The 23,541-nt window shown below is 43.5% G+C and overlaps 1 long non-coding RNA gene across 1 annotated transcript in view; it reads right to left on the bottom strand.

Moving 5' to 3' along the window:
- The window catches only part of LOC306666496, a 723,108-nt gene extending 699,767 nt beyond the window's left edge, over positions 1-23,341 (bottom strand). Inside the window, exon 1 of the long non-coding RNA XR_013765317.1 lies at positions 23,320-23,341. This is a non-coding gene — a long non-coding RNA (uncharacterized lncRNA). The remainder of the gene's footprint in view (positions 1-23,319) is intronic.
- Positions 23,342-23,541: the final 200 nt, after the last annotated feature.

The raw sequence follows: 23,541 nt of genomic DNA, 5'->3' as shown, positions 1-23,541 counted from the left end.
GGGAAATGAGAGGGAAGAGGGGTTGGGGGTATGAAAAATGGTCAAATGAGACAGACATCATTACCCTATGATATTTTTATTAACTATAATCACTAAACTGTACAATAGACCTCTTGAAATCACTCGTCCTGCCTAACTGAAATTTAGTATCCTTTGACCACAGCTCACCAGGTCCCTCCAGTGCCAGCTTCTAGTAACCAGCATTTTGGTCTCTGTTTCTCTTAGTTATGGGATTAACTTCTTTAGATTCCACATGGAAGTGAAATCATGTAGATTCTGTGTACTTTGCCTGGTTTATTTTGCTTAACTTACCATCCTGATACAGCCAAGTTTTACAAATGATAGAATTTCTTTCTTTTTTTCTTCTTCTTCTTAAGGTTAAATAATATTCCATCATGTATAAATAACACATTTACCTTTGGTCTTCATTTTGTAAATGTAGTATGTAAAATTTAAAGATCTATGTATATTAAACACTACTTGTATTTGAGATAAATGTCACTTGATCATAGTGAATCATTCTATTCATAGGCTGTTTAATTAAGGTTTGTTATTATTTGTTGACTTTTCTGTATCTGTCTTCATCGGGGATGTGTGTGTGTGTGTGTGTGTGTGTGTGTGTGTGTGTGTGTGTGTGGTCCCTGTCTGGCTTTGGTATCCAGCTAATTCTGCTCTTGTAAAAGAGTTTGGTAGTACACACTCTTCTCCATTTTCTGGAAGAGTTTGAGAAAGATTGGTAATAGTTCATCTTTAAATGTCTGGTAGAATTCAAGAGGGAAGCCATCTGCTCCTGGGCTTTTTTGTAATAGGAGAACTTTTAATACTGATTCAATTTTCTAGTGCATTATCAGTAGGCTCAGATTTTGTATATCTTCATGATTCGGGCTGGATAGATTATAGGATTCTAGGAATTCACCCTCCTGTTCTAGGTGATCCAATTTGCTGAGATAATTAACTCACACAAAGGTCTCCCAGGAACTGCTGCATTTCCATGTGCACTTGCAGGACGTCTCTCTCGTGGCTCTGTGGTCTACAAACCTCCTTGAGGATCACGCCAGACCACAGAAGAGAGCGCCTTTGCTCCAGACACAGACAGGAGAGACCTGTAGGGATTTATGAAAACGTGCTTCCGGTAAGGAGAGGCGCTCGGGTTTGAACCAGTGCATCCAATTCCTCATTTCCCGTCGTCCACAGAGTTCTCTCCAGTGGTTCAGCCACTGGTCCCTCTTTTCCAGGTCTTAGCTCTGTCATAAAGAACGTGGAATCCAGTGCATATTATAAAGATCTAGATACGTACAGTCATGAATACTGAATGAATAATTTTATTTGTACACAAATGAGTTATTACGGTCCATGAGCTTTCATCCATATCTAATACTTGAAAAATTATAAAACAACCTTTTTTTCACTTTTAAAATTGAACACTTGAGTAAAGAGTGAAACTCTGGACGCTTCCCTTCACAGTGCCTCTGCTTCCTTGACCTTCCTTCCGGGCTTCGCTGCCTCCCCTGCTGGGGGGAGCCGCGGCCTCCCGGGCCTTCTCTGCAGGGCCTCCTCCGCTCACCCTGGCCACGTTGAGCTGCCGGCCCTGGTGTCTCTCCGCCCTCCTCGGCTGGGTTTCTTGCTCTGGAACCCACAGCTGCCCGGCCTGCCCCCACGTGCCACCTATTTGGGTTCATGAAGCCTGCCAGTCCCCAGCCCCTCCTCACGGCTCAGTGCCACTAAGACCTAAGACGTCCCTACGAGAGTCGCAGGCCTGCCACACGCGCGGGCAGCGTGGGGATCCCTGCTGTCCTCGTCTCCTTGGATTTCCATCGCTGCATCCACGAGCCCTTCCCCGCCACTCTGCTTTGGAGTCCGGGTCGGGGAACTGAAGAAGTAGATCCAGGCGGTGGAAAGACTTCCGGCAGGTCTCCCCTATTGCTGGTGAATCCCTGGCGCGTCCCTTTTCGTAGGAAGATGGCTGTTACCTCATCATGTATTTTTTTCCCTCACTCTGCAGCTTATCATATAAAATGCTCTGCAGTTTTGCAAGAATTTTCTTCTTGAAGCCCACACATTCTTTCTCTGTATCAACAAAATCTAACTTTTCCAACTGCAAACTTCGTTTTTAAGATGATTTATTCACCACTCATTCAAGAATCTAATTATTTGCCACAGATTTATCAAAACCATTTTCAGCATTTCGATTATATCACCTTTGTTCGACATTGAAGCTGTTCCACTTCTGAGTCAGAACATTCACAAAATGGTCAGCAATGCCATGGTCGTAGGGCAGGAAGTAGGGTAAGGAGAGTAAAAGGGGAAAGTCAATGCCAACCATCAATCCCATGCAATATTCAAAGATGTGAATCAGAGATGATAGAGTGAAGACAAACTTTCTAAGGAGGCATAAAGTAACAAAATCATCAACTCTTCTCCAGTCCAGAAAATTATTTCTCAAAAAAAAAAAAAAAAACAAAAGAAACAAAAATTAAGCTTTGCTTTTCGTTTACTCTGAATGTTTCTGTTCCAGAGAATTTCTACTCAAATCAATAGGCACATTGTAACACATTGCAGAAGGGGTGAAAACCACAGGGTCATCTCAATGGAGGCAAAAAAGCATTGATACAACTCAACCTCCTCAGGACAAAACGGAACCAGTCAGATACAGGGCGGGAACACTTCAACCTAATCAGGGCCATACATAAGCCACAGTTAGCATGATGTCAATGAGGAAAAGAAAAAAGCTTTCTCATCAAGATCTGGAATAAGACAAGAATTCCCAAGTTTCCTTCTTTATTTAGCCCAGTACTGGAATTCCTAGCCAGAGAAATCAGAAAATAGAGAAAATAAAGGGCCTTGGAATTGGAAAAGAGGAAGTCAATTTGTCTGTGTTTGCAGATGACATGATCTTCAATTGAGAAAACTGAAAAAAACTCCTTTGAAATAAACCCCTGGAACTAATTAAAAATCTGCAAATTTCTGGGATTTGAAATCAACATTAAAAATTGCTTTTTTATGCACCAATAGAAAATTTTCTGAGACAGAAATCAAGAAAACAATCTCATATACAATAGCTATTAAAATAAGATACCTAGAAAAAAATTCATCCTAATGGTTAAGAGCTCTATAATGAAAACCATGAAACATGGATAAAATAAATGGAAGAAAACACACAAAAATAAAAAAGATGGCCTCTATTCATAAAGTGTCCATAGTAGTTAGTGATCTACAAATTCAATGCAATCTCTATCAAATTATCAAAGACATTCTTTATAGAACAAGAAAAAAGAAACCACTAAAATTTATACAGAATTATAAACAAATGAAAAACAAGAAACCAAAAAGCAATAAACAAAACCTTGAATAGTCAGAGTTCTCTTATTTCAAAACACACTACAAAACTGTAGTAATCAAAGAAGCACGGCATGGCAAGCAAACAGACACTGAATCAGCCTTTCAGTACAGAGAACCTAGAAGTCAACACATGTGTCATTAGATAATTGTCTTTCAACAAAAGTTCTAAGAACCTGCTTAGGAGAAAGGAGCAGTCTTCTCAACAAATGATGCTGGGGACATTGGGTGTCCACATTAGAAGAAGGAAACCAGACTTTTTTCTCTCCATCAGTTACAAAAATCAACTCAAAAAGGACTGAAAACTTATATGTAATACCCCAAACAATGAAGCTATTAGAAAAGAGCATAGGATAAATGCTGCAAGAATATTTTTGGAAAAATCTTAAAAGCCTAAGAGACAAAAGCAAATATAAGCAAATGAGATTACATCAAACAAAAATGTTTCTGATCAGCAAATACTCAACAGAGTAAGGAGCCAACATTTAGAATAGAAGAACTGTATTCCAGGCAGGTGAGAACCACCAGAATAAATAAGGTATTCAAAATATTCAAAAATCTCAATAGCAAAAAACTAATAATCCAATTAAAAACTGGTAGTCGACTTAAATAAACTTTTCTCAAAAGAGGACATAAAAATGGCCAACAGGTCTGTGAAAAAATGCTCATCACTAAGCAGGGAAATACAAATCGAAACCACAATGACATATCACATCACTTCAGTAAGAATGGCTATTAACAAAAAGTCAAAAGGTAAGAAGTGCAGTCAAGGATGTGGGGGAAAAGGAACCCCTTGCATACAGTGTGGGGGTTCCTCACAAAATATAAAACAGAACAGCCCTACTACTTGGAAATTATCCAACTGAAACGAAATTGAATGTCAAAGAGCAATCTGAATCTTCACGTTCATTGCAGCACTATCCCCAAAAGCCAAAGGAAAGAAAGCGAGTGCCAATGAATTGATCATAGATAAAGAAAATGTGGTACATGTACACAGTGGAATACTATTTAGCCATGAAAAGAATGAAATCCTGTCATCTGAAATGAAATTGGTAGAGCTAAAGATGAAGTTAAGTGAAGTACAGTAGACACAGAAAGACAAGTACCGTGCCTTATGCATATGTAGACTACAGAAAAACTGACTTCATCCATGGCAATTGTAGATGGTGGTTACCAGAGATCAGGAGAGTTCATGGGAAGGAAGAATGGGAGATGTTAACCAATGACTATGAATCTACAGTTAGATACAGTAATGACAATTTTGTATTATATTATTTCACAAATCTATAAGAATTTTGATTATTTTCACAGGAAAAAAAAGATGACCATTTGAGAAGATAGATATGTTTCACCTGATTTATAAAAGACAAAATGTATACCTATTTCAAAATATTGCATGAGACTCCATAAATTTGTTTTATTTTTATGCTTTCTGCATTATTTAAAAGTAAACTTAAATAACCATAAATAAATAAATAAACATAAAAACAATATTAAAAAAGTATTTCCATGGCATTCAAATTCCCTTCCCACGGCTCCCTGAGCTCAAAGAGATCAGCCCTCCAAGACTTCCTGCACCAGAGCTTCCCAGCCAGGGCTGGGCATTATGCACGTGTCTGGGAGTGACTGCAAGAGTTCTTGACAGGTTGGGGGTCTTCAGCCCCTGGGGTGGCCAGATGCAGAATGGTTTTTCTGGAGCCCCAGGCTGATGCATCTGATCATTCGCAGACTTCTGCTTATGCCAAAGTGCCTTCTAAATATGATTGCTTTCTACGTGTGCCGCAGGGCCAAAAGTCTGAGGACTCCCCTCTACCAGGTCTTACTAATTATGCATGGTGTGAGCATGTATGGGGAGTGGATTTTTATTGAGACCCCAATTTGTACAGCAAAGGTTTGGCCCGTGTCCTTTTTGTGTGTCCCTCAAAGCAAAGAAATCTTTTGCCAATAAATGCTGAACAATAATTTTATGAATAAATTCTATGTAGAGACAATAATGAGCCTCAAATTTGTTATCCACAGAGTTAAAGATGCTAGATGGTGGAGAGGAAGAGATACTGTCTTCCAGATGAGTATTTTGAAGTTAAGAAAGTCATGTACCTGTTCGGGACAGATCGTAGGTGCGTCAGCACGGTTGTGCCAGAGTCTTGGCTGAAATACAGACTCTCTTGAGAAAACCAGTCACTAACCGTGGAGTTGTCTGATAATGAAAGACAATCAATACTAGACTAGAGAGCTTAATTTCATGTTAAGGAACTTTAACTAACCGCTGGTAGTTTTTCTTACTGTTGCTGAACTATCCTAACAGATGATTGGCAGGGACTTTGGAAGGGAACAGCTGGAGACTCGGAAGGTTTTATGAGTGTTCTGATGGAAGGAACTACATCTCGTTCATTACCTCTGCCTGTAAATGAAGAAATGTCGTTAGCAGAAATGAAAAATAATAAACACAAAAGATACACTGGAGAAATAGTGGGGGAGAGTCCACGATGATAAATGAAACAGAGACGTGAAAGGAGCAGACACTTCACCTGTGAGCCGCTGGGAAGGTGGTGGTTACAGAGCCTCAGGAAGCCGTCCTTCCCAGGGCGGGAAGGATGGAGCACCACAGGGAGCCCAGAGGGGCCAGTGGGCAGGGACGCGTCAGCCACCCAGCGGCGTGAGGGACAGAAGCTGCCTGGGAGAAGCAGGCGGGCCCTCCTATGGAGCACCAGCCCTCTTGGAGAGGGGTCCGGGCAAAAGACCAGGAGTGCACCAACTTACGTCCTCTCAAGAGCCTGTTAGTGTTAGCAAGACGGATCAGAAAAAGGGGTGACTTCTCTCGGGCATTTGCAGAAGAGGGATGGAATTCGATGGTGACACTGAAGATGCATCCGGACCAAGTACAAGGTTTCCCCCAGGCAGGTGACCTGAGTTAGCAAAATCCCTGAAGGAAATCGTGTTTCAACTGTAAAACAAAGAATGAGAAAAAAAAAAAAAAATGTCGGAGTCCACCAAGTAGGACAGTGACTTTCCACAGACACCAGAAGGAAAAAGCAAGTTTCCAGCCACGTTGTCGAAGAGCACACCGGACACCATGAACTTCAAGTGGATAAACAATCATGGTGCTTCACCCTGAGAATATCTACATAGCGCCCTTGGGAACTGTACGAGAAAGCTAATACATTTTCCCCAGACGAGGAAGCTGGAGAACAAATTTGCTCAGTGACTGGCGCCGAATGCTTCGTATTTACATTCTTTCAGCTTCCGCGCCATGCAGGTTATGAATCTGCGGCTGCACGTGGATTTCTTTGGTATCTCAGTGTCAACAGCCACTGTCGGTATTCATTCAGCTGTGGCAGTACCCGAGCCATTCTCAGGAACAAAGCTATGAGCAAAGAACCCCTGGCTTTCTGACACAAATTAAATATTCTTGGTTTGGAACTGAATATGAGGCTAGAGGCTAAAAGCTATCCCCAGATCACAATGCAATAGAGACAACTTGTTCCTGAAAAGATATGGCTGCAGTGTTGCAGCTGGGGTCACACGATGACTCATCTTTTATGCCAGTTAATCGCGGTACAAAGCTATTCAAAAGAATTCCGGATCAACATGAATAGTGTTATAAATCCAGGCAGGAGTTCAGAGGTTCGCACAAGAGATAGCTATAATTATTGCTTAGACTGCCAAAAGCACAATAAAAGAAACTACAACCCTGAACAGCAGGCATAAAATTCATATTAGCCTTGTGGAATAGGCACAGATTAAATTCGGAAATTCAATTAATTCAAGGTTAAAGCAACATCCACATTTGAGGAGATAGCAAAGTGAGGGTTTTCATTATTTTTTTTACTTCATTGAGCAATATATTGGACAGTTAAATACTATACTTAGTATTATATGATGTAGTCTTTGAAGGGTTGCAAAACTGTGGTTTTTGTTAAAGCTTGCATTAGTTTGGAAAATGGAAGTGTTAAATATAAAATAGTCAATCATTTTATAATATTCAGAGTAGGAAGTAAAATTCAAATTCCACCTCCAGGAATAGCTGCGGTTAATTCCGCATCTGGTTTCGGGGATGTGTCCTGCACCACTGTGTGAGCCCCGAGTTTCCCTTGAGCTGTGCCGACCGAGAGGATGTAGCCTGACGGTCTTTGTCACCATGAGAAAAGTAGTCCTGGTACCCCGTCTGTATAAATCCCCACTGGGGACACTTTTTGCCATAAGATGTCCCAGAATTGTGATGGTTGAATATTTTATATCGTAATGCATTTTTCAAATTTTATCACCAGAAGAAAGTGCAGGTCCTTCCAGTCCCGCCCCTGTTAAATGAGCACACCGCTGTGAAGCTCAGCAATACCAGTTGGGCGACTTTTAACCTTTTCAGCACACCGAAGAAAAACGGTGATTTTATTTTTCATATTTTTTATTTTTAAGTTTGGTTGTATTTTTCAAATTCTTTCTAGAAGTTGCGTTTTGGTTTGTGAAGATTGTTTTTTCCAGTGTCTTCTTTCTTTAATTTTATTTTGAGTACAACATAATGTGTGTGTACCTGTGCACACGCAGGATGCGGTGCACATAAGCAAATTGACGTGACCCTTGCCTCACCCTCACCTGGTTGAACCAAATCAACCCTCTTCTCAGATTTTCCGCATCCAGTGGAACATGAGCACAAGACCGTGGATCCCTAGACACTCCTGCTTGGTAACTCTTGTTCATGACCTTTGGTCTGCGTCTTCCCATCTCTGCTCTCTCCCAGCCCTAGAGCCCCCACTATCTTTCCATGTATTTGACATTTGTAAGATTCTGCACGTGAGAAGATGAATGGAGAAACTATAGTGCAAATAAAGAAATTCTGTTTGGCCTGAAACAAGGAGATGCTGCCATTTGTGGAAACAGGGGTCACCCTGGGGGAGCATGTGCTGAATGACCTTAGCCAGACAGAAGAGCCCTGCACGATCCGTGCGTGGACCAGCCCCTTGACCAGGTGCCGTTAGCTTCCTCCTTGATGAACTCTGGTCCTGCTACGGCTGTTAGTATGATCCGAGGATTTATCCGTACACATGTTGCTGTAGCCTTGATTCATCGATTCCACCAACATGCATTAAGCAACTAGCACATGTCAGTCACTGTAGAGCACGAGGATTTGTAAAGCAGAAGGGAGTCTGACCCTTCTTTGGGGGGCATGAAAGGGAAGAAAAACAATAAAAGCAGCAATAAGCAGGTAAGGAAGAAGCTGCTGATGCACTTCTGGGGACTGCTGAGACAGGAGGGAAGTGAGAAGAGTAGAAGAGAGGAAAGGCAGATAAGCAGCAGAGAGGGTGGTCACCAAGCCTGCTAGGACATGACGTTTGAGCTCAAATGTGAATCGAGCAAAGGATTCAGGTACTGAAGTTTCGGGGGAAGAGCAGGCCATTCAGAGGGAAGGTCAGCAGAAAGTATGGACTTCGTGCATGTATGTATGCGTGGATTTTTGATGGAGGGACCTTGCCCATTCCACGCTTCTCTGGGCCAAACTGTCACCACCCACTGGGAACCCCTTGAAAGTTCTGTCCTCCAGTAGAGCCCAGTGTCCTTTGGCAACTGGCAAGGGGAAGGGAGGGCCTCCTGCTGGGGTTTGCTACAGGACTCCAAGTGACCACACCTGGAGCTTGGTCCTCCTCGTAGGTAAGACGCCCATAAGACGCAGACCAGCATAAGATGCTGGTTATTTATGGAAACCCAAGCACACTTTTTTTTCTAGACTTTGACTCTAACTTACCACTAATGGATATTACTTACTGGAGAAATCCAGAAAGAAGATTCTTCCTGGGCAGAATTTATCTCCTTCCTCCCTTCTTTCATAAGTTTGCTATAACAGAAACTATTAAAATATAGTGGTGAAAACTAGAAAATAAGACAAGAAAAGCAGGAAAACAAAATCCACGTCTGCCACAGAGAAATCACCACTCTCTATGGTGACACACATCAAACTGTCTTGAAACAGAACCTGCAGGTTCTCTTTCTCATACTGTCTTATGCTTTCTGTTGCATTAACTAAATGCTATGGACTAGGTAATTTATAAGAAGAAAGGATTATTCTGCTTATGAGTCTGGAGACTGAGAAGTCCAAGGTCAAGGGCTGGACCTGATGAGGGCCTTCTTGCTGGTGGGGGCTCCCTGCAGGATCTTGAGCTGGTGCCGGGAGTCCCATGGAAGAGATGGAGCCTGACTCAGTTTTATAATAGTCACTCTCCAGGTAACCTGCTAACCATCACCCATTGATTTATGAATCCACCAGCGGGTAACCCAGTCCCTTCTTAATGATCCCACCTGTTCTCATCTCTTATTACCTCACCGTGGGGATTGAACTGCAGCCTGGGTGTTGCAGGCATTCTCTACGCATGCTTTGAGGTGGGGCAGGTACCAGGGATTGAACTCAGGGGCACTCAGCCTCTCAGCCACATGCCCAGCTCTGTTTTGTATTTTATTTAGAGACAGGGTCTCACGGAATTGCTTAGCGCCTTGCTTTTACTGAGGCTGGCTTTGAGCTTGTGATCCCCCTGCCTCATCCTCCTGAGCCACTGGGTTTAGGGGCGTGTACCACAGCATCTGGTTATGCACACGTTTTTAATACAGCTGAGATAATACTGCATATTTTACTTTGTATCTCTTTCCATTCACTTTCTAACTTCCCATTTCAACAAATTTAAATCTTATTTAAAATGTATGCTATTTTCAAGTGCCTTCAATGATCTAAAACTTGACCGTTATATCTGGATTATTCAAAGATTGTCTAAATAGTGCTTGTACCTCATCTAGGTGTTAGTTTTATGTTCATGGCCCCAACCCTTTTTCATTTAATTTTATTTATTTATTCATTCATACATTTGTTTAATTATTGGTACTGGGGAATAAACCCTGGGGTGCTTTATCAATGAGCTAAACCCCCAGTCATTCTTCTTTTTTTTTTTTTTTTGGCGGGGGGGGGACAAGGTCTTGCTAAGTTGCTTGGGCCTCGCTAAGTTTCTGAGGCTGGCTCTGAACTTGTGATTCTCCTCCTCAGCCCCCTGAGTTGCTGAGATACAGGTGTGCACCCCCGTGCCTGAATCCTTTTTTTTCTTTTTTTAAAATTTTTTTTCAAGTACAGTGACTTTTGAAAAAACCAGAAACCAGGTCTTGTGTGCAATCTGGTAAAAGAACGTCCACTGGTAGAGTTGTGGGCATGCTGGGCATGACCCCTCACTCCTTGGGATGAAGGAGTAGGCATGGTGAGGGGACCCTGGAGAGGGGCTTCTGGGGTTATTTTGTAGAACTTGTGGACCGCGTTCACTAACATCTGCACCGTGGTGCTCCTTGTGATTGCAGGGGAAAAATGGCAGAAATGGGCACCATCTGGACTTCCACCAGTGGCAGGTCCAGGGGGCAGACTTTCTCCACACCAACTGTGGCCTCCAAGACAAGAACAGGAGATGTCAGGGAACTAAGAACTTGTGGACCAGAGGAGATGGATGTTCCTTCCACAGGAAGTAGTCACTTCCTTCCAGTGATGAAGCATCTAAGGAGCCAGATTGGGATATCCACTGACATGCATCACAAAATTACAGTGAATGATACTCTTGTAGCTTACCTCTCTATCCCACCCAGGCCTGGTGGATCCAATGCCGCCTTCTGGGAAGGTGGGAGGAACCAGGGTGTGGAAGAGTGGACGTGGCACCTCACCACTGCAGGACTCCCGCCATGGCCAGTACGCAGGAAGGGAGCTTTAGTGAGTGGTGATATTTGGAGTTTTATTATTATAGTTTGGCTAAATATAAAATGTACTTTTGTGAGTTTGATTTACAAAACTATTTATCTAAGGGGATCACAAATGCAAGAAATCTCCCTGGAGTTATTTGCTCAAGGCTAGTGGGAGGAATTTTTAAAATTCTTCGTGATTATACCCTATCATGCCTCCCTTGTTGAAAGCACTAATTATAGACAAATAGTTGCTCTCTTCTCCTTGAAAAATAATGAGAAAATGGAAAGTGTTCCTTTAAAATGCTTCACTTTATATGCATGTGTCCCCTGGTGGTAAATGTCTCCTCTGAGTGTGAGCTTACTAACTGAAGCTATTAATTTTTATTGTCATCATGCAAGCTGATATTTGTGTAGCACGTGTTAGTTTACAGGGGACTTTCATACTCATGGTGTTTATTGCTACACTTTTATTGACTGCTTCCTCTCTTTATTTGGGGTGGCATCTGCATTATCTCAGGATTCTCTGTGTTCCTAACACTTCTTACTGAGTCGCGCTCCAGGGTCATGAGTATTTACAAGATATTTCCCAAACTAGGACTGGATCATTATTTTCAGAACCATGAAAGAACCCATTAGGTCTAAAATATTGTACATGCTTATTTAGAGAGAAGCCTATTTCATGGGTTGGGTATCATTTGGTCATTAGTCTAAGGGAAAATATCATAACACTAATGAATAAATAAAAAATCTGAAAAAAAAAAACACATGTCAAGAGGCCACATAGACCACAAGGCATTCAATCAGGGAAATAATTGGCTTCTTTAATTCAGCATAATTCATAACCTGCACTGTGAAAATGAAGAGCTATGAAGTGCAAGGTATAAGGGTAATTGACAGCTGCCAGATTTTAATGGGCAACATATAATATCCACGGAACAGCAGTTTTCAGCAGGCAGGTAGAAAGTAAAGCAAGGTGAGAATTCTGTGAAAATAAAGTATTCTATAATTATCTTTCGCTTCCTCACAGAAATTAATGGCAGGGGAGTTCACTGTGAGCATTAGAAGCGGTTTAAGAAAAGCGGATTGTGTCTCCCAACAGAAGACACTCGGCGGAGTGTGGAGTGATAGATGGGGCCAGCCTGTTCTTCAGAAGAGGGGCTCCCGTGTTGGTCACCACAAGGAAGTCCACTTCGGACAGCGCATTCCTCTAGTGACCCGACTGGGAGGAGGGAAGGCAAGAGCTGTGGAAGAAGACCACGTCTGTGCGCAAGGCAGACTGGAAGCTGCAGGGCACTGCCACGGGGAAAGCCCCCTCTTCCACCCCTGCCAGGAGACAGGCAGGCGCCTCTCAGCAGTGGCTTGAGTGGAGGAGTCCAGGGTGGAAAACCATGCCTGAGGCTGCATGCCACGAACACTGAGTGGTGGCCCAGTGTCCTCCTTAGCATCGACACACCTTATTTTTGGTCAGAAAACTTAGTACCCAGTTAGCAACCATTTTGCACCTGGAATCTAAAGCCCATCCCCTTATGCAGCTCCAAGACTTCAGCGTCGCTTTCTGTCCAGGTTATTACAAGTTACCCACTCATGGTTCGTAGCATCCTTGAGCACAGAACCAAACACTCGATTAACAATCAAACCAGTCTGGAGACCACAGGCTTCTGCAGTCAGGCTGCTTTTCCAACAAGAGGGAGAGCCCTTTTCTTCCTCGTGAGGTTTGTCTTGGTCACTGTCTGGACTGGCAGAGGATGTCAGAATTGACAAGAGGTGATAAGAGGCGACTTCTGTGGTAGGTCAGAACAATGCCATGCGCAATCTTGTCCTATCTTAGGGAGCTCCCTCTAGGAATCAAGCAATCTTGCCATGGTGTGGCCTGTGCGATCCTCAGGAGATGCCCTTGAATGTAAGAAGGCCTGGCTCCCAAGTGGGGATCAGTTTGCTCTTTGTGCATTTTTAAATGAAATAGTATGTAGTGATTTAAATTGCTAAGGGAGTTATGAATTTATTTCCATGGAAACAATGATATTTTAAGTAAAATAATAAAGCTATAATCCAGTTTTGTTTTTGTTATAGAGATATAATATCTAAATAAATACAAAGGTTCAAAACAACATCAGAATATCAATGGTGACTTTATCTGAATCATAAGATAGCAAATGATTTTGATATTTTCATGTCTCACTTAGTTTTATTTTCTAAATCCTCTTCCAAATGGCATGAGTTATTTAAAAAAGAAAGCTACAAATCATATAAATGAAGCTTCATGTCGGTTGTTGCAAGCATTTTACTTTCTCATCCTGTTCTCAACTGTTTTCCATGATGCAAAAAGCTGCAGCAGGCTCTCTGCAGGCGGCCGGGTTCCCCTTATGCCTGTCCCAGGTGTCCATAACTGTGCAGCACGTGGCCGGGCGGGGGAGGTACAGGCCTCTGCTTACTAACTAAAGGGAAGAGGAACTAGAGGTTACCTGCTGCCTTGAGAATTGCCCCTCTGCCCTCACTCAGCAGTGGTTCACTTCCACTTCCTGGGCACGCTTGGCCTTGACCGCCCAGCAGCACCTTCTGGAGAAATCTGGGAACAGCCTGATTTCACGAGATCTTCACAAGCACCGCCCGATGTCCACTGACATTTGCTGGCGAGCCACCAAGTCCACTGATTTCAATGCACAAATGTACATAGTTTACGTCATTCTCAGAGTTGCTTTTTAATATTTTATTTTATAAAGAAGACTTCAGAAGGGGTTAAAAAAAAAAAAAACTGAGCAAAGCCTTCTTCTTCTTTCGTTAAGACCATCTTCCGATATCCAAAGCCTTTCTATGGAATATTCCCCACCTGAAAGTAGGTCACTGGGGGACAGGAGCCAGTTGTACCCAGAGAATGTCCATCTGCCCGTTTTTCTTCTTGACCTCTCTTTCTCCTCCTCTTATCTTGCCTACATTTGTGACACACATCTCCATTAGTTGATGTCATTTTAGGGACTATGTTTTGAAGGACATGACTTTACTTAAATAAATTCTGGAACTAAAAGAGGCACCTCTTCTTTATCGTTGCAGTAATGGAGACTAAGAAATGTCAAGGAGTTGCTATTTGGAGTAGTCAAGGATTCAGTCAGAAGGGTCCTGTGTTCTTGCCCTCGCAATTCCTATAACTTACCAGAAGTCCTTTACTAATTAGACAGCAATGACCTAGTAGCTACCAGTACACATTCTTTATGTAAGCGTGGCCAGGAAACATTGAAACTAACCCAGAATGAAGAATTTAAACCCAGAAACCATAGTTCTAAAATGTGCTTGTGCATAGAAAGATCTAACTCATAATGAAATTCACCTTTAATGAGCACATGTCTCCATTCTATTTGAATGACTAGCAAGATCATAACGGGCATATTTCATCTAAAATGTACATGCAATTTTTATGATTAGTGAAAAAGATCAATAGAACTTATAGTATTTAAAACTCATGTAATTGAAGCCAGAATTGGGGACAGGCAGTTAGGGTAGAATAGGGGATCCGGTCAGATCAAGGAAATGGGGGTCATGAAAGTCATCTGCCTCTGGAAGTTGGAGACTGCCCTGGGAGAATGGAATGTCAAGGATCTGCAGAGCCCATTGGATAACCAAAGTTATCTGCCCTTGTCAAGGACTACAGGCAATGAGAAGCTAATTAATGCCCCCTGGGCCCTTACCTGCCTGAATCACCTTGGCCCTCCCCCTGCCCATCCCTTCTCACTTTATGCAAAACCGGGCCTAGTCAGTAGGCAGAAAGGAGAGATAAGGGGGAGAAAACTGGAGGACAAAAGAGATCTTAACCTATAAAAGATGTAGGGTGCGCTCACTTCTTGGGACTTTAGAACATCAGCCATGGCCCTCTTCTCCCTCCCAGGAGAAGTCTGTATTATTACTACTTTTAAATAAAACCTGCTTAATATGCTTGCCTTGGCGTGCTTCTCTAGTGTTCAAACTTCAACATTAGAGGGAGCAGAACTCGTCACCGGTAAATGGCGGTATCATAATGATGCACCCTTAAACACTTAATAGTCAAGCAGTAGACCAACAAATACAAAAAAAGGATCTCAAAATAGTGAGAGAAAAGATAAATCTCCTACTCAAACTTGCTGTAAGACTGACAGTTGATTTAGTGACAGAAGCAATGGACACAAAAAAGAGAATGAGTTTGTGTAGCTTCAGCTTAATGACATTGAGCCAATCATAACCAAGCATCCTAATTTAAAAAGATATTCTCAAAAACCCAAAAGAAAATTATACTAGTCCCTACCCAATAGAATTATAAAGGATATGCTTTAAAGAGAGGAAAATAATCTCAGAAGGAAGATTAAAAAGTATAATAAAAATCAGGAATAAATAAAAATAAAGGTAAATATGAAAATAAGAATAAACAAGCAACTATTTTATAAAATATAGGACTGAGGCTTCTGTGTGTGTTTGTGTTTGTGAGAGTGTGTGAATGAGTCCATCCTGAGAACAACGCCATTAAAAATTTCAGGTTAAAGTGACTCACTAATGAATATGAACACCAAAATCACTACTTTAGCAAATAAATTCCAAAAATATATTAACAAGATAACACATATTGACCAAATTTGAAGTATTTCAACAATAAGAGGTTGATTTGACACTAGAAATATAATTGATAATATATATTCCATTCCATGCAGAAAAAAGTATTAGATATATTTTATCATCCATTAATGATTTAAAACAAAGAAACCATACAAAGACTTTCACTAATTTCGGAATAGAGGAGAAATGTATGCCTTGATAAATGTGTTTCAGTTAGCTTTTGCATCACTATAACCAAAATACACAACAAGAGCAACACAGAGTAGGGAAGGTTTATCTGGGGCTCACTATTTCAGAGGTCTCAGTCCATAGATGGCCGACTTCATTGCTCTGGGCCCAAGGTGAGGCAGTGCATCATGAGGGAAGGGCCGAAGACAGGAAAACTGATCAGCTCGTGGCAGGGTTAGAGAGCAAGAGAGAGAGAGGAGACACAGGAGGAGCAACCCTTCAAAACTTCCAGCGCACAACCCCGTGACTCACTTCCTCTAGCCACACTCACCTGCCTGCAGTTACTGCCCAGTCGATCCCTTCAAACTAGAAGAGTTACAGCTCTCGTAAACCAGACCTTGCACCCTGAACGTTTCTGCACTAACAGGAGCTTTGGGGGTGTTGGGGTCTTTAGCTCCCTTGCTCTTCTCGACCAGCGACAAGGGAAGGGAGCACTCCCCAACAAGGCCGGACCCGGAAAGGTAGAACCAACTGACCGCCCGCACCCAGTCCTGCGGGCGGAGGACAATCAGACGTGTCAGGGAGACCCGTCACAGCAGGAACTCGTTTATTGAGGAAGTCACACAGCTTTTATGTAGGGTGGGGGCTAGGCGGGAACCAATCAGATTAAAGGTCAGCAAGGCATGGGGATTCACGCAGGCGAGAGTCCCATAGGACTATATGGCAAGCACGAGCTGATCACGTTCGCAGAACTGTTGTTAACCAATCCCTGACGGTGGTCCGATTTATCGTCATTAACTCTTGAAACCGTCTTTGAGGCCTTGATCTTGCTCACTCGCCAGGGAGTAAGAAGTCAGCCTGAGTTAGTTAACGTGTCATTAGTCCCAACAAACAAAGTGATTAGGTCACAGCTCTCGTAACCCAGACCTTTCACCCTGAACGTTTCTGCACTAACGGGAGCTTTGGGGGTATATCCAAACCACAACAAAAGGGCACACAAAATATCCCGTGTCGGCACAACATGGCCATGCTCACCTATTCCCAGCTACTCGGGTAACTGAGGCAGGAGGATCACAAATTCTAAGCCAGTCTGAGTAACTGAGAGTGACCCTGCCTCAAAGAAAATGAATAAATAAAAAATCTTCTAGAACACAGCTCAGTGGTAGTGTGCCCCAGGGCTCAAACCCTGGTGTTGCAAATTGAAAATAAAATAAAGCAAACCAAGGGAAAAAAAAAAAAAATCCCTGAATCATTTCAGCTTACTCCATGCTGAAATACTATCTATGTTTCCACAGGTCAGGAACATCACTGATTTTTTGCTATTATTACATTTATTCAACATTGATCTTAAATACCCAGTCAGGATAATAAAAGGGGAAACAAATAATTGGTGTATGGCATAGAAATAAAGGGTCATTAATATGACTAGTTACATCAGCACTATAAAAAAGAAACATAATGTGAGCCACATATGTAATTTTAAATTTTCTAGTGGTGATGTTTGTAAAAAAAGAAAAATACAAAATAATACATTGTGAGGCTTCTGCAAGGATGGAGACAAAGTGGAAACACACTGAAAATGAGCTTCTGTACAGACAGGGAGTTACAGTAAATAACTCTGGAAAAACCCAACCACCTATATTGGGAAAATGAAATTCTATTCTTATTTTATACCATAAGCAAAGCTCATAGGTGGTAACAAGTTAAAATGCAAAAGACAAACTTTCCAAATGTAAAATCTAACACAGAATTGGCATGATTTTAATATTTGCATCCCCAGTCAAATTCATATATTGAAATCCAAATTCCCTCCAATTATGAGGTGGGTTTTCTGGAATAAGAATAATCTAAGAGGGTTCTACCCTTACAACAGAAGTCTTAAAAAGACCACCATGTGAGGTCACAATCATAAGTCACCGCCTATGAGCCAGAAAATGGTGGTCTGTCAGATACCAAATCAGTCTTGATCTTGGCCTCCCAGCTTCTAGACTGTTTGTTTATAAGATAACCAATTTTTGGTTTTTATTCTAGAAGCCTGAAAAACTAAAACATGAAGTCTTTATGATCATGGGCTAGGAAGACAACTCGTAGAACAGCATACAGTAAGCATCAACCGTAAGGGAAAAGAAATTCTGTGGCATCTACCCATATCTTTGCATCAAAGGTATCATGGAATTAGAAGCAAGATCTAGTGGAAAATATTCACCATAACTGAAACAATTAACATCCAGAATATTAAAAGGAACTTCTATGAATCACAAAAGAAGATGAATCACCCAGGCAAGAAAAAGGCAGATAATTTGAGGAAGTCTTGCAGGAGCAAAGCAGATTTAAAAGACAGTTGCCAGGCAAAGTTGTGAACACCTATAATCCCACCAGCTCAGGAAGCTGAGACAGGAGGATTGCAAGTTCAAAGCCAGCCTCAGCAGCTTAGCAAGGGCCTAAGCAATGTAGGAAGACCCTGTCTCAAATTGGGAAAAAAAAAGAGCGGGGCTGTAGCCCAGTGGCAAAGCACTCCTGGGTTAAGTCTCCAGTACCAAAACAAACAAATAAATCAAAATGAAAACTTGTTCAACCTCTCTGTAATCACAGGAAGGCAGATTAAAACCTCGAGAAGACAGCTTCTTGCACTGGGCACACTGACAGGCTCTCCTCCCCTCATCTTCCTCTCCTTCAGGGATGCCTTGCTCTCGTGGACCATTTGTTCAGCTCAGGAGACTTCGCGGAACTCCCTGAAGAAGTCACTATTGGAGTGGTGGGCCAAGCTGGCCAGAACTTTTGTGATGACTTCCTACCCAGTAACACAGCATGACTATTTAGCTAGGTATTTTCAAATTAATGTCAATGAAATATTAAAATTTCCTTTTTAAAAGGTTGCCTGAAAAATTTTCTGGTTATTGCAAACAGCATCTTTCTAATAATTAATTTTCCGATTCATTGTTGTTGTGTAGGAAGGCCTTACTGATGTGTGTACAATTTAGTTAATACTACTCAATGCATTTAGTAATTATTAAAATTTGCATGAGGTTTCGTTTTTTGACTTGTCTTCTGTAGCTTACCCACATGAGTGTGGTCCAAATGAAGATACTGCCTAGGTGTGAAATACACAATGAACTTCAAAGAATAGGTGTGAAAAGGAAAGGAAATAACTGCTGTTTTGATAAATTTTCTACCTAGTACCTGTCAAAGTGATAACATTTGAGACCCAGAGGAGCAAGCAGCACCAGCCCCAGGCCTGCCTGGCTCAGCAGGGATGATTTGGCAGGAGTCCAGGGCTTGGGCACTGAAGCTCGCCGTCCCCATCCTCAGGGGCGCTTCAGCTCTCAGGCGTGGCAGGGTACACTCAGGTGGCTTAGGTGGAAGAGGGAAAGGACAGGGCTGGGATTTAGGCGGGGCCTAGAAAGAGTTCACTTAAGCAACCCAAGGTTCAATAGACAACTTTTGTTTGTAATTAGATATTTAGACTCTCAGAGTCTGAATGTACCCTGGATTTTTGTAGAACAGGAAATCCCCCGTTCTTGGAAGCTTTTTTTCCTAGTAGTGCCAGGTCATTTATTGTCCACTGCAGAGAGAAGGGGAGTTGACAAGTATCAGGGCTGAGTCAGCACGGCCCTCTCCCGGCATGTCGGCTTTCAGAGTGAGCAGAGAGTGGCCGGCGGGGCAGGTGAAGTAACAAGTGGGAGGACACTGCTCCCCGACCACCCCTCCACCAAGCGCTCAGTCCTTTATTTCTTCCTGCGCTTAGTTCCTGCCAAAACCCTTTGATCATTAGAGGACATGTCTATTAAATCTAGGAATTATTTACAGAGACAGAGATGAAATGAGAGCACACGGCAGGGCCTGGGGTCCCTGTCCTCCGGCCCAGGGTGGCCCTTGTCCCCACCGCAGATCTCGACGGAACGCCTCTTCTTGGGGCCGAAGGTCTCTGCTGTTCTCCTCAGGAGGTGAGAGCTTGCAGGGAGCTCTCCTGGGTGTGGCTGGACTGCACCCTCTGTGGAGGCATGAAGGTCGGAGGGAGCGCGTGCTTTCCCTTCGTGCCTCCGAGAGAACGTGACGCTGGTCTTTTCAACAGGCTGCAACTCCAGCACCCTCTCTGGGGCCTGGGAACACACAGCCGCTCCAGGAGGCCGTTTGCCAATCTCGAGGACTCTACCTACTTGTGCCAGAAACCCAGGCCTCTCTAAACATGCTCGGGAGCTGGAATCTTCGCGTCCGCATCTCTTCGGGTGGGTGTTTGGGGACAGTGTACCAAGCTTGCAGCCCTGCCAGCTTCTCCTCCCGCTGTCTCCTCTGCGCTGAGGCTGATCAGCGTGCTCCCTGGGGCCACAGCCGCAGGGTTCCCCACTTCACTGAGTCCCTGTCCACCCGGCCCTGACCCACTCCATCCAAGAGAGGTAACTCTGCTGCCCATCTCCACACGGCTGCCTCCAGATTGCTGAAGTCTCTTCCCTCCTGACGGTTAGGAACTGTCTTTCAGTGACGGCTTACATGACAAAGCTCCAGACTCGGCTCCTCCTGCCTCCAGGTTTCCACAGCTGAGAGGGAGCCACGACTCCTGAAGGCTGGGAGAAGGCACAGCCAGGAGCCCCAGGTCACCGCAGGCTTCTCTGCCGTCCACCCTCTCTTCCAGATGCTTCTCTCACTGACCCTTGTCACACTGGGTACAGGGTTTTCCCACAGGACTTCTTGGTCCCTTGCAGATTGAGTTCCTTAATGTTGTCTGTCAATGAAAACGATTTTGGAACAATCTGTGTGACTTTGGAGGTTTTCTGGCCCTGGCATTGGGTCAGTCCAGTCCGCATGCTGCCTTTCTGCCTTCCAATCTGGCCTGTTCTGATGTTGGCTTTGAGGGGTTTTATTGCCAAACAGAGTGGAATCCTTCTCATGGGGCGTCTTTCTTGGCATGCATTGAAATGTAAATGGCATTACACTAATGTTTCCCAAATTGAGTGGCACAGAACACAAATGTCCAAGGAGACGCTAATGGAATTCTGAAAAGAAAAAAAAAAAATCTGAAGTTAAATGAGTTTGGGAAACACCAAGTCGCCTTGGAGAATTATCATGCATATTAGTACATTAAAGAATCTGTGAAGTCCTTCAGTAAAGAATTTCATTATTTTGTGCAGCTGAGACTTGCTGAATTTATTTGGTCACAGACCCTTCTTTTCTGATTGAACTTATTAGCGTACCATGGGACACTGCTACTCTGGGCAGGTCCGTTTGGGAGACATGGGGATGTTGCTTTCTCATGGCTGCTTCCTAATCCCTTGCTTAGAGCGTCAAGTCGAGACTCACTGCTTCTCTGTGATTGTCTGGTTATTCTGCACCACTCCACACCATAGAGACCAGTTTCACTAGTGAGACGTCACCTGTGAACATCCTGTCCAACCTCCACAACTTTCTCGAAAGTTCCATTCACTTTGAGCAACTATGTCCTGATTCTGTCTTTCATATCATGCCTTCTAAGACTGGCCTGGGAAGATTCACCCCCAGAATTGAGGTCAGATTTTCACTCATCTTACTCTCTGTTCTTGGACCCTGGGACCCCCCCGTCCCCCATGTCTCCAGGCTTTAGCATGCCTGTCTTCCTGGTCCATTTTCATCTATCTGGACTGCTACTGCCTTGCTTGTCTCCATGGAAGCAGGTTTGACTTCAGTGAACAAACACCAAAGCAGGCAGTAAAGTGCCTTTGGCGTTTCTTATCTGGATATTGAAGGAACTATCCAGGGAATCTGTGGCCCTCACTCAGATAAGTTCTACTTTAAACCTTTCATTTAATGTAGAGGTAAAGGAAGCCCAGTGAGATTAGGATGTTGCTCAAGTTCGTGCAGAAAGTCAGTAGCAGTATTTATTGGTACACTGAAATTTATGTCATTCAATTGATCTTGTCTTAAGAACATTTGGGCAGACACAGTGAAAAAGCACATCAAGGATTAGAGAAGAACACAACCACTGTCCACTCCCGTTCCTGTCTGAACCCATTCCCTGCCAAGTAGGCTCATCCCCGACTTGGCTACACTGATTGAATAAGTATGCTGACATGAATTCTGAAGCTGCCGTGCATAACTTCAGGGAAGATGTGGACATGTATTCTGCGGGTTGGAGATAAGAACTCCCTTCACCCTGCACTCAAACAATTTACAGATCATAGATAAACAGGGTCACAGCAGTTGTTTCACCAATGCCTGGAGCAAATGCACAATTACATAAAATTTTCAGCCTTCTGGTAACTTGAGAAAAAAAATTAAAGCTGAAGTCTACTCAAGTCTCAGGTCATTCACCCATGAGACCTGCCCAATTGCAGCACAGAGCCACAGTCCACTCGCTGGCCAGCTGGGAGAGGAAAGATTACTTGAAGCTGGGAGTAGGGTTCATGAATGTGCTGCCTGCAAGGGACCCAGAAGCATCAGAACAGCCACAACTCTGAATTACATAATATGCATCAAGACGACAATTTTGAACCTACTGATCACAGTACTGCTGTAGCTTTGTTATGATACTCAAACTCTGGTGGGGTTTATTAACATCCTTTCCCCAGATCTGTTCATCATCCAGAAACTAAAGGGTCCTAATTGCCAGCAAGGCGGAGTTCCCAGATTCGATGGTCTTCAAAACCACCAAAGGTCATACTTCAGGTCATTTCTGACTGCAGAGGCTCACGGGAGGCCTTCTCTTTCCATATTCCAGCCTCCGCCTATTGAGGAAAGGCCTCCTGCCAATCTGCTGGTGGAGGATCCTTGGACAATTCCCAGGAGACATTTTCTGCCTCCTTCTCTCCTCCTTGGGTCTTCTTGGAGTGCCACAGTCTATTTTGATTGCAAAGCATCAGCCATATCACACACCTCATCTTTGCAGGTTCAAGTTCACCAGAAGACAGCCAGAGGGTACACCTCATGGGTCTTCTCCCTTCCTCCTTATCTCCCGGGGTCACAGGCTCTGAGGGTACCTTGGGAGACACTGGCACACTGGCCCTGGACCCTGAATTTCCATCCTCGCCTAGTAGGAGAACACGTAGGGGTCACTGCTACTGGCCACAGGCAAGTGTCTGGGTTTCACTTGCCCCATGAGGCTGGGAATGTCCACCAATGGCTGCAGTAGCCTGCCAGGCTTTGGCTTAGAAAAGTAGCAAAGGCCTGGGCCACGTGGTTGTTGATAGATGCATATCGTTCTTGCTCCAGGTGGGTGGATGCTCTCCTGCATGAGGAGATGGTCTCCCCTCCTTCTAAGGTCACAGGGACTCAGTGAGAACGACAAAGCCCCAGAACACTTAGAGAAGTGAAAGTAGTGAGTATTGTTCCATTGTAGGCCACGTGTGGAGGGGTGGAGACAGAGGCAGAGGTGGGGACAAGTCCTGGCGGGGAGGGCCTGGCCTGCTGTTGGCAGTTTCAGTGTCACTATGGTTTAGGAGACTGTGGCTGGGGAAAGGCTGGTGCAGAGTGCTGACATGATGAGAGACACCCTTTTGCAAAATGTCACTATGTTGCAGGAACTGAGGGGAGAACATTGGCAGGAGTTCTCATGGTGACTTACACACTGGAGCACACGCACACACATGCACACACACACCACACTGTGAAGTCAACCTAGTTCACAGAATCAACAGGAGCAAAAGCTGACTGAAGAGACAGAAGGTAGAAGGATAAGTCTTCTGGGTCCCCAGCATAAGCCCCTGAGTGACGTGCCAGAGATGTGCCATTCAAAGAAATAAGAACTACACAGGAGGGATGAGATTTGACAGGACAATGACAGATGGTTTTGTTCCAAAG

The sequence above is a fragment of the Sciurus vulgaris genome (assembly GCF_902686455.1).
Source record: "Sciurus vulgaris genome assembly, chromosome: 7".
In the NCBI taxonomy this organism is placed as follows: Eukaryota; Metazoa; Chordata; class Mammalia; order Rodentia; family Sciuridae; genus Sciurus; species Sciurus vulgaris.
This window is presented reverse-complemented; position numbering and strand designations above follow the sequence as displayed.